The sequence below is a fragment of the Littorina saxatilis genome, linkage group LG12 (genome assembly GCF_037325665.1).
Source record: "Littorina saxatilis isolate snail1 linkage group LG12, US_GU_Lsax_2.0, whole genome shotgun sequence".
NCBI classification, from domain to species: Eukaryota; Metazoa; Mollusca; class Gastropoda; order Littorinimorpha; family Littorinidae; genus Littorina; species Littorina saxatilis.
Window position 1 is genome coordinate 47475922 of NC_090256.1, and position 12653 is coordinate 47488574.

Here is a 12653-nt window from a genome sequence, read left to right on the forward strand (position 1 = left end):
ATTGAAATTTATTTTACGAGGGTGACAGAATAAGCAATGTATACATGCTTTTTTACATCCGGCCCTCGCCCATTGAGGGGTAACAAACAAGAAGAAATAAAAGATAAGTTTAACTATAGTACAAATGACATATTTACCATAATTAACATGTCAAGCAACCAATAAGACATTTTAAAATGCATTAGGATTATTTAGCAATGCTTGAAAATTATATATAACAGAGAAATGTGTGTTTGTATTAAAAAAAAATCCTTCATTTATAATATATAATCATGTTTTTCAATATAATTAGAGAGTACAGTTATATTTTGCCAGGTGTTTGATAATATTTCTTATAAGTTTTGTAAAAGAAACAGCATGTAATATTCCTTGAAGGATGTTTCATGAATTCGTAATTTAATTATATTTGGAATGGCGTTCCACATAATTGCTCCAGAATATGATAGACTCGACTTGTACAGGTCAATTCTTGGAGTTGGGGTAATTAATGTGTTACATTTTCTATAATGATTTATTTTGAAATTTGAGGCAATGAGTGTAGGTGCATTCCCTGACATAATTCGATACATCATCACACCTTTGTTATATGCAAATCTATCTTTGATAGGAAGAATTTGCAATCGTTTATAATCAGTCATGGAAAGAGATGTATTTTTTAAAATAATTAATTTAACAGCTCGTCTATGTAAACTGTGTTTCAAAGAATTTGCACTTGCAGAGTCCCACACTGTGGAAGCATAGTCAATAGCTGACTGAATATGTGCCTGAAAAAACCAGTTTTCTTGTGCGAAGGTCTAAAAAGTGTTTGATTTTTGATAACTGAAATATTTTTTTGGATGTGTTTTTACAAAGTGTATCTGCATGTTTTGACCAAGACAGGTTATTGTCAATAGTTATTCCCAAGACTTTATGGCTATCAACTTCGGTAACATCTTGATTTCGTATTAGCAATGTCGGAAATCCAGATGTTAGATTTTGTCTTTTTTGCCTCGTGGTAAGTAGCATGCATTTAGTTTTATTTGGATTCAGTGACATATGGTTTAGTTCTGACCATTCAAGTAATCGATCAATGTTTTCTTGGAGGATATTTGCTAGTTTAATAATAAGATCTTGGTGACTAGAATGAATTGTAGTATCATCTGCAAATAGTTCACATATGCATTTTACAAATAGAGGTAGGTCGTTTATATATATAGAAAATAGGAATGGACCAAGACTAGAACATTGTGGTACTCCAAAGCTTACTGTTTGCTTACACGAGTATGATTGTTTCAGATAAGTACTTTGCTGTCTGTCTGAGGAAAGATGTTAAAATGTTTATGGAATCTGTTGCAATTCCATAAATCTCAAGATTTTTGATAAGGAGTTTATGGTCAATTAGGTCAAAAGCTTTAGCAAAGTCAACAAATAGAGCAGCACAGAACTGATTGTTATTAATGTTTGTCAGCCATTGGTCTACTAAACTAATAAGCGCTGTTTGACATGAGTGTTTTTGCCTAAAACCTGATTGATTATCATGGATCAATTTATTGTTCTCAAAGTGAGAAAGGATGTGTTTATTGATATGTTTTTCAAGAGGCTTCGAAAGGATTGATAGAATTGATATTGGTCTATAATTTGAAGGATTTGTAGTATCTCCTGATTTAAAGAGAGGAATCACTTTAGCCTGTTTGAATTGTTTAGGAAAATAGCTTTTGTCAATACAAAGGTTATAGATAAATGTCAATGTATCTGTGATAATTGGAGCTGCCATTTTTATAATTTTTGCATCCAGACCATCTATGTCACGTGTTCCGGTTTGTTTTAGATGCTGAAGATGAGAGTAAACATCCAGTATAGTCATTGGTGGCAGTGTATGCTGAACATGTATCTGTTTTGAATTGCAGTATTCCTTTAAATGTTCTAAATTATTTGACTGTGTCCGATCACAAGAAATTGTTTTATCAGCAATTTTTGATAAATGGTCATTGAGTGTATCTGCAGAAATGTCAATTATTTGGGAAGATTGTTTTGAAGTTTCTTTGTTTGTGAGTTGGTTAATTGCTTTCCAAATAGATTTTGAATCTTGTTTAGATGTAATGAGATGTTTAAAATATTGTTGTTTACGTTTTCGTTTCAAGGAATTTACTTTATTTCTGTGTTGTGTGTACTCTTCGTGGGTACCATGTTTTTTTAAGAAGTCACGGTAATTTGCAGCATTTTCTATGTCTTGGTCGATCCATTTGGGTTTTTCTATCTGCTTTACACGATGTGTTTTCAGTGGTGCATGTTTGTTGTAAATGATAATGAAAATAGATGTCCAAAACTCTAAAGCTTCGTCAGGATTTGTAAAATTGTAAGTGTTTGAAAGTTGGCTATTTTTGAGATCAGAAAGAAATGCACTTTCACTGAAATGAGAGAATGAACGATATGTAATAGTTTTGTGACCAACCTTTGGAATTTTAACCCCTTTACGAGACCAAGTGATACAAATGGGAGAGAGAGAGAGACAGACAGACAGACAGACAGACAGACGGACAGACACAGACACAGACAGACAGACAGATGTGTGTGTGTGTGTGTGTGTGTGTGTGTGCGCGCACATGTGTGTGTGTGTGTGTGTGTGTAAATGTGTGGGTGTGTGTGTGTTTGTGTGTGTGTTTGTGTGTGTGTGTGCGCACATGTGTGTGTGTACGTGCGTGTGTGTGTTTATGTGTGTGTGACAGGGAAGGCTACCGCTCCTTTCATATCAGACTCTGCACCCGAGTTGTTGGCCTTTAAGTCAACACCGGTTGATTGTGGAATTCTGTTTGTGATGGGGGCTGGTGGTTTGCGATTGTCTGTATGTTCATGGAAACCTTCGGGTTTGCATAACAGTTTTTATAGGGCTAAGAAATTAGCCCTAACATTTTCAATCCTGTTTGATTGCACTTCGCCTCCCGAGGTGATCGTAGTGTTACGGCACTCGGTTACATCTGGCGCTTGCGAGCAGGGATGGGACTCGGCATGATATGTTCAGGTAATGGCATAATATGACCACTGAACATTTTCGTGCTGTTCCCATTCTGCGAACTTGGGATGGACAGTGGTCCCCCGGTTCGGAACTTCGGGACGAAGTTCATTCAAACGAGGGCGATTGTGACAGGGGAGGCTACCGCTCCTTTCACATCAGACTCTGCACCCGAGTTGTTGGCCTTTAAGTCAACACCGGTTGGTTGTGGAATTCTGTTTGTGATGGGGTCTGGTGGTTTCCGATTGTCTGTATGTTCATGGAAACCTTCGGGTTTGCACAACAGTTTTTATAGGGCTAAGAAATTAGCCCTAACATTTTCAATCCTGTTTGATTGCACTTCGCCTCCCGAGGTGATCGTAGTGTTACGGCACTCGGTTACATGTGTATTATGTGTGAATCTCTCCCTCTCTCTCTCCCTCTCTCTCTCTCCCTCTATCTCTCTCTCTCTCTCTCTCTCCCCCCTCTCGTAACCACTTTCTCTGTGAACGGAAACTAAGCGAAGGCTAGAACGAAAAGACAGATAGTAAATGTAACCTGTTACTTACCAACTAATCACTTTAGTGTCTCCTATGTCCTGACAGAACCACTTAGGAATTTAATCCGTCATCCAGTCTGAAGAAAACCAATGTCACAAGTGACTTTGAAACAGTCACAAACACAAACCACAATCGACACGCTAATAGTTGCCAAAATTGCAAGCACCGATGAGCATAGCGCAAATCCCTTTTGCCATCTGATTCCACAAGGCCATAACAAGGTACTGTTTTGACTACAAAAGAACCGCGAAGGCAAGCCTACTCGTTAGGAACAGAGAGATGATAACGGCCCGGGTGTATGTGTGTGTGCGTGTGTGCGTATGCATAAAGCGATTCCGAGAAAACTACTGGACCGATCTTCATGAAATTTTACATGCGAGTTCCTGAGTATAATATCCCCAGTTTTTTTCTTTTTTTTGCTAAGTGTCTTTGATGACGTCATAATTATCCGGCTTTTTGTGAAAGTTGAGACCGCACTGTCACGCCCTCATTTTTCAATCAAATTGATTGAAATTTTGGTCAAGCAATCTTCGACGAAGTTCGGACTATGGGATTGAATTTTAGCTTGGCAGCGTAAAAAGTAGTTAATTAGTTTACTCATTAAAATTGTCATTAAAATCGAATTTTCACTAACAGATTTAAAAATGATAGCATCGTATTCCTCACTTTCTCCTGATTTCAAAAACATATACATATGTCATGTTTACTATGAATATGTGCTCAGAATTACAGAAAATAGATTAAGTAAGTACTGCATTCGCGCGCTACGCGTAGACGAGCGTGACCCGTCTCGGTGTTTTTGATGTGGTTAGTCGAGACTTGTATAGTTTTGGCGATCAATCAATCAATATGAGGCTTATATCGCGCGTATTCCGTGGGTACAGTTCTAAGCGCAGGGATTTTTAATTTTTTTAAATTTTTTTATGCAATTTATATCGCGCACATATTCAAGGCGCAGGGATTTATTTATGCCGTGTGAGATGGAATTTTGTTACACAATACATCACGCATTCACATCGGCCAGCAGATCGCAGCCATTTCGGCGCATATCCTACTTTTCACGGCCTATTATTCCAAGTCAGACGGGTATTTTGGTGGACATTTTTATCTATGCCTATACAATTTTGCCAGGAAAGACCCTTTTGTCAATCGTGGGATCTTTAACGTGCACACCCCAATGTAGTGTACACGAAGGGACCTCGGTTTTTCGTCTCATCCGAAAGACTAGCACTTGAACCCACCAGGGGGGAGAAAATTGCTAACGCCCTGACCCAGGGTCGAACTCGCAACCTCTCGCTTCCGAGCGCAAGTGCGTTACCACTCGGCCACCCAGTCCTCAGGCGATGACTGTTTTTGGTGTTAATCTGTTACTTTGATACCGACAGCTTGACTAAATGTTCTTATATCGCTTCACGCGACTCGTTTTTTTAAATTGTGTATATCATCATCATGTACATCCCACTGTTCCTTCTACGTCAACAAACCGCAAAATAGACAATAAGCTGCAACACACAGACATATCGGTGTCTGTGTAGTTCAACGTTTTGTTTCCATTTCAAATATTCCATTCTAATGTACTTACATAAAGTGTTGATATTGTTATTGTTAGTGTTATCGTCATTTTTATTGTTACAGTAAGGATGAAAGTGGTTGACGGACTGATGTTTTCATACGTTAGCCTTGATGGCTTTGTCTCTTGTTAAAGATAATTAAAATAGCACAATTTGTTACTTTGGTCGCCCGCTCTTACTTCTACACTAAGTACAAAATATAAAAAGAATATCCCAAAATTATCAAACACAAAACAGAGTTGGGGGTGGGGCAGATAGAGAGAGGGAGGGAGGCAGGCAGAGAGAGAGAGAGAGAGAGAGAGAGAGAGAGAGAGAGAGAGAGAGAGAGAGAGAGAGAGGCAGAGAGAGAGATAGAGAGAGAGAGAGAGAGGTAGGGAGGCAGAGAGAGAGAGAGACAATGACAATGACAATGACAATGCTTTATTTTTCGAGGGTGACAAGAATAAGCATAGATATGCTTTTTTGCATCTGGCCCTCGCCCTAAAGAGGGACTAAACTATTTTACTATAACTATGACTAGGGACAAAAAAAAAAAAAAAAAAAAACAAAAAAAAGTTACATAAAAACATTAATGGTAGAACATATAAGTTTATGTACATGAAGCGCATTATGTAGAAGCATTGTAGATCATAAGGTAGTGTTCAAAATTGGGTGTAAAGCAATGAAGATAAACGGAAAGTAACCCAACAATACATTAGCTCAGCAAAACAATGTATTACAGAGCCAAATCTTCGTGATTTTGTCACAATAAACCATAATTCCGATAATGAACAACTGTATACAAAGAAAACATACCAATCAAGTTTATTTGTTCATAGAGTTCATTAAATGGAAAGAATATTTGGTTCTAAAAGAATCCGTGTTGGTGGATTGCCGCAGGGCGTCCGGAAGAGCGTTCCAGAGGCTGCTTCCTGAATAAACAAGACTTGATTTAAATAGGTCTATCCTAGGAAGAGGAGTGTTTAGTTTTATAAAGTGGTGCGAATTCTTCAAAGAGAACTTTGAGCAAATGGTTTCGGGTGCATTTTCTGTCATAATTTTATGCATCATTATTCCTTTGTTGTAATTCATTCTTGACTTTAGAGGTAGGACCCCTATGTTGATGTAGTCTGAGTCGGTGAGAGTAGTCTGTTTGAGTAATACTACTTTTAGCGCTCTTTTGTGTAATCTGCTGAGTAACTTTAGGGAATTATCACTTGCAGAGTCCCATAGAGTGGATGCGTAATCAATAAGAGACTGAATATGAGCAGTGAAAAATAACTTCCTGGCTTGACAATTAAGGAAGTGTTTAATTCTAGATAAGAGGTACACTTTCTTTGACACTAATTTACTAAGTTGTTCAATGTGAGTTGACCAAGACAGGTTGTTATCGATGTGGACACCTAGAACTTTGTGATGGTCGACTTTTTACACTTTATTGCCGTCAATCATTAAATCGGGACCAGTTGAGGTAAAATTCTGTCGTTTTTGTCTAGTTGTAATTATCATATATTTGGTTTTCTTTGGGTTAAGAGACATGTGATTTAGGTCAGTCCATTCTGTCAGCTGGTTTAGACTTCCTTGGAGGGATTCTGATAAGCGAGTTAAATTTTTGTTACTGGAGTGAATTGTGGTATCATCTGCAAAAAGTTCACATAAATGTTGAATATAAAGGGGGAGGTCATTAACATATATTGAGAAGAGCAGAGGTCCTAATACCGATCCTTGTGGTACACCGTAATCTACAGCTTGCATGCTCGATGCTCTAGTGTTTGTAAGAACTGTCTGTTGTCTGTCAGAGAGGAATGAACTAACAAGATTGATAGTATCATATCCGACGCCATACAAACCGAATTTTCTAAGCAATAATGTGTGATCAATTACGTCAAAGGCTTTTGCAAAGTCTACGAAAATGGCACCACAGAATTCATTATCGTTTATTTTGTCCAACCACTGATCAACAAGAGAGATTAAGGCAGTGTGGCAGGAATGCTTAGCTCTAAATCCTGATTGTTTAGGATGGAATAAGTTGTTTTGGTTGAAATGTGTTAGGATGTGTTTGTTGATATGCTTTTCCAGTGGTTTTGATAACACAGACAAAATGGAAATTGGCCTATAATTTGAGGGGTCTCTTTTGTCACCTGATTTAAACAGAGGAATGACTTTAGCCTGTTTCAGGGCGACTGGAAAATATTTTTTGTCTAAACAGAGATTGTAAATGTAGGTAAGTGTTTCAGAAATTACGGGGGCTGACAATTTAAGAATCCTACCATCAAGCCCATCGAGCCCCCGGGTGCCTGTTTGCTTGAGGTGTGTAAGTGCGTGAAAAACTTCAGGTACTATAAGAAGGGGAATTTTTGCTTGACATGAAATTTGTTTTGATTTGCAAAATTCTTCTAAAACTTTCAAATCATTTAATTTGGACTTGTCATTTTTAATCACATTTTCAGCAATTTTGGAAAAATGTGTGTTTAAATCATCGGGAGATATGTCCTTGATACAACTCGGATGACTGGCAGCCTTTTTATTCGTAAGTTCATTTATTGCCTTCCATATATTCTTTGAGTTTTGCTTTGAACTTGATGCTAGGTCACGAAAATATTTTATCTTTTTTGTTCGTTTAAGTGAATTTACCTTATTTCTCTGTTCTCTGTATTCCTCTTCCTTGCCAACCGACTTTAAAAAATCGCGATGGTCAATGGCATGTTGTAAATCATTATCAAACCATTTAGGTTTTACAATGTGCCTAACTCTCTTTATTCTCCACGGAGCATGTTTATCGTATATAGAGAGAGAGAGAAAGAGAGAGAGAAAGAGAAAGAGAGAGAGAGAGAGAGAAAGAGAGAGAGAAATAGAGAGAGAAATAGAGAGAGAGAGAGAGAGAGAGAGAGAGAGAGAGAGAGAGAGAGAGAGAGAGAGAGAGAGAGAGAGAGAGAGAGAGAGAGAGAGAGAGAGAGAGAGAGCGGAATTGAAATTTATTTATTGAGGGTGACAGAATAAGCAAAGTATAAGCCTAAATGCTTTTTATCATCCGGCCCTCGCCCATTGAGGGGTAACACAATAACAAGAAGAAATTGAAGTTAAGTTAACCACAGTACATATTACATAATTAACATAATTAACATGTCGAGCAATCAGTAAGACATTTCAAGATGCATTTTGATTCTTTAGCTATGTTTGAAAATTATATATACAAAGAAATATTTATTTGTATATAAAGAAAAAAAGAAAAGAAAAAAAGTCCTTCGTGCATTATATAGAATCATGTATTTCAATACAATCAGAAAGTACAGTGATATTTTGCCAGCTGCCTGATAATATTTAGAGAGAGAGAGAGAGAGAGAGAGAGAGAGAGAGAGAGAGAGAGAGAGAGAGAGAGAGAGAGAGAGAGAGAGAGAGAGAGAGAGAGAGAGAGAGAGAGAGAGAGAGAACACGACAACTGAGAAATTAGAACACACAGCTAGAACAACCAATATCAACTGCCTATGCCTCTGTCAACACTAAAAAGGTATATATTAACAACGGCTACATTACAAATGACATTGGGTATTTGCGCAGCGCATATCTGCACGGATCGGTGAAATAATACAGCGTGTAAATGTAATACGAGTCTAAGTGTGAGACTGCAGAGCAGTTCTTCCTAATCCACGAAGCGGTTTAGACCAAGGCATATCGCCACAACAGGCATAATGTTACTTCTTTTTTTTAAAGATACTTATTAGATTTGTTGCGTTTTATGTGTGTGTGTGTGTGTGTGTGTGCTGTTTATTTTATGAGAGGGTCAAGATTTCGGCATTGGATGCAATCGGTCATAATAATGACACCTTCGCACATCTTCTCATTCAGTGTGGCAACTTTGAAAGAATGGGATGGAGCGGCTTATATTTCACAAACATCAAACAAACAAACAAACAAACACACAAACAAACAAACAAAAATTCAAACAAACGTTCAAACCTACTAACAAGCAAATGGGCACTTTAAAAATCTTCTGCTCAACAAATGCAGATATAACCACATCGAATATGCCCCTGCAAAGTCACCTTCTCTGGCCTCATCAGAAACACTCAAAGAAACGAAAACTTCAAGTCAAGTAGCCAACCAGCAGATCAACCAATCAACAAATAGACAACAGTGCTGAAAACATGTCATGAAAAGAAGTGCATCTTCTGCTGTTTGCATCTACCCGCGGCAGGGTAGATATTAAGTTGGTAAAATACAGGACTTGTGATCCGGGGGTCACGGATTCGAATCCAGCCAGGGCGGACACGGGTTACTTTCATGTGCAGACTCAGAGAGTGGTATGTCCCACCACCGTGTCACCACTCACCCACGTAAAAGACCTGGCCATTCTGCCAGAAGTGCAGGTGGCATGATTACACCTAAACATGTAGACATAGACATAGACATAGACATAGACATAGGCATAGAACACTTTATTATCTCAACGAGACACTCAGGTGTGGTGTATCACAACTTTACAATATACAACATAAAACGTAAGAACATAAATAAAATATCGAGGCGCAAAATATTCAACTCATAATAATTAAGATTAGGCTGATAATATCAAAACAAATCTCTCTCCCTCTCCCTCTCCCTCTCTCTCCCTCTCTCGCTTTTTTCGTATCACATTACGTCACAAGCAGACGCCTAGGCAACACGACTTTGCTGCTGCTAGCTTTCTTATTTGATGAAAATACTGACATGAAAATGTAAGAAAAAATCTTGCATCTTTAACATGTTTATTCATTTGCATTTATCGTCAATGACCCCTTCCTTTACGGGTGTTTGATCCAAAGACTTCGAGCAGTACACGCAGTTTGTTCAGGAATGACGTCAAGAGCTTACACTGAATGCTCTTTAATCCGTTAATGCTTTGCTTAATCTTAACCTTTCGTGGTACGAAAACATCGCGTCATAACTACGTGATTCCAAAACTCAGTGCGTGAAGAAAAAATGGTGTAGAGTATTACAAAGGTTAACGGAATTTGAACAGGTGCCTTTCTCGACTGACTATGCTACTCAAGGTTCATTACATGCTAGCCTACTGTAGACTTAATCCTCCTTTTGTGCAAGAGACGGACCAACAGTACGTTAAATGAGTCACGGTTACTATCACATAATTTATATACATTTAACAAACACAGTATAGTAGAGAGGAAACCGTGCAAAAAGTGGTAATTGAAAATGACTGAGCAAACAAACAAAGAAACAAAAACAAAAAAGTGTGTGTGTGTGTGTGTGTGTGTGTGTGTGTGTGTGTGTGTGTGTGTGTGTGTGTGTGTGTGTGTGTGTGTGTGTGTGTGTGTGTGTGTGTGTACAGAGAAGGATAGAGCGACAGGGGGGGGGGGGGGGGGGGGCAGAAGGAGACAGCGACAGAGGCAGAGAGAATAACAGAGAGAGAGAGAGAGAATTGAATTGAAATTTATTTTACGAGGGTGACAGAATAAGCAATGCATACATGCTTCTTTTCATCCGGCCCTCGCCCATTGAGGGGTAACAAACAAGAAGAAATAAAAGATAAGTTTAACAATAGTACAAATGACATATTTACCATAATTAACATGTCAAGCAACCAATAAGACATTTTAAGATGCATTAGGATTCTTTAGCAATGCTTGAAAATCCTATATAACAGAGAAATATGTGTTTGTATAAAAAAAAATAAAAAAATAAAAAAATCCTTCATGAATTATATATAATCATGTTTTTCAATATAATCAGAGAGTACAGTTATATTTTGCCAGCTGCCTGATAATAGTTTTTATAAGTTTTGTAAAAGAAACAGCATGTAATATTCCTTGAATGATGTTTCATGAATTCGTAATTTAATTATATTTGGAATGGCGTTCCACATAATTGCTCCAGAATATGATAGACTCGACTTGTATAGGTCAATTCTTGGAGTTGGTGTAATTAATTTGTTACATTTTCTATAATGATTTATTTTGAAATTTGAGGCAATGAGTGTAGGGGCATTCCCTGACATAATTCTATGCATCATCACACCTTTGTTATATGCAAATCTATCTCTGATAGGAAGAATTTGCAATCGTTTATAATCAGTCATGGAAAGAGATGTATTTTTTTAAATAATTAATTTAACAGCTCTTCTATGTAAACTGCCCAAGTGTTTCAAAGTATTTGCACTTGCAGAGTCCCACACTGTGGACGCATAGTCAATAGCTGACTGAATATGTGCCTGAAAAAACAGTTTTCTTGTGCGAAGGTCTAGAAAGTGTTTGATTTTTGATAACTGAAATATTTTTTTGGATGTGTTTTTACAAAGTGTATCTACATGTTTTGACCAAGACAGGTTATTGTCAATAGTTATTCCCAAGACTTTATGGCTATCAACTTCGGTAACATCTTGATTTCGTATTAGCAATGTCGGAAATTTAGATGTTAGATTTTGTCTTTTTTGCCTCGTGGTAAGTAGCATGCATTTAGTTTTATTTGGATTCAGTGACATATGGTTTAGTTCTGACCATTCAAGTAATCGTTCAATGTTTTCTTGGAGGATATTTGCTAGTTTATTAAGATCTTGGTGACTAGAATGAATTGTAGTATCATCTGCAAATAGTTCACACATGCATTTTACAAATAGAGGTAGGTCGTTTATATATATAGAAAATAGTAATGGACCAAGAATAGAACCTTGTGGTACTCCAAATCTTACTGTTTGCTTACAAGAGTATGATTGTTTCAGATAAGTACTTTGCTGTCTGTCTGACAGGAAAGATGTTAAAATGTTTATGGAATCTGTTGCAATTCCATAAATCTCAAGCTTTTTGATAAGGAGTTTATGGTCAATTAGGTCAAAAGCTTTAGCAAAGTCAACAAATAGAGCAGCACAGAACTGATTATTGTTAATGTTTGTCAGCCATTGGTCTACTAAACTAATAAGCGCTGTTTGACATGAGTGTTTTTGCCTAAAACCTGATTGATTATCATGGATCAATTTATTGTTCTCAAAGTGAGAAAGGATGTGTTTATTGATATGTTTTTCAAGAGGCTTTGAAAGGATTGATAGAATTGATATTGGTCTATAATTTGAAGGATTTGTAGTATCTCCTGATTTAAAGAGAGGAATCACTTTAGCCTGTTTAGGAAAATAGCTTTTGTCAATACAAAGGTTATAGATAAATGTCAATGTATCTGTGATAACTGGAGCTGCCATTTTTATAATTTTTGCATCCAGACCATCTATGTCACGTGTTCCGGTTTGTTTTAGATGCTGAAGATGAGAGTAAACATCCAGTATAGTCATTGGTGGCAGTGTATGCTGAAAATGTATCTGTTTTGAATTGCAGTATTCCTTTAAATGTTCTAAATTATTTGACTGTGTCCGATCACAAGAAATTACTTTATCAGCAATTTTTGAGAAATGGTCATTGAGTGTATCTGCAGAAATGTCAATTATTTGTGAAGATTTTGTTGACGTTTCTTTGTTTGTGAGTTGGTTAATTGCTTTCCAAATAGATTTTGAATCTTGTTTTGATGTAATGAGATGTTGAAAATAATGTTGTTTACTTTTTCGTTTCAAGGAATTTACTTTATTTCTTTGTTGTG

The 12653-nt window shown here is 37.1% G+C and overlaps 1 protein-coding gene across 2 annotated transcripts in view; it reads right to left on the reverse strand.

Moving 5' to 3' along the window:
* LOC138982093 (uncharacterized) overlaps nt 1-12653 on the reverse strand; it is a 30263-nt gene that overhangs the window by 14535 nt on the left and 3075 nt on the right. The window contains exon 1 of one of the 2 annotated variants that reach the window (XM_070355319.1): nt 3538-3672. The exons of the other annotated variant lie outside the window; for it this stretch is intronic. The gene's annotated coding sequence lies outside the window, so the exon portion shown is untranslated. Of the gene's footprint in view, nt 1-3537; nt 3673-12653 lie in introns of those variants that run through there. 2 annotated transcript variants of the gene reach the window in all.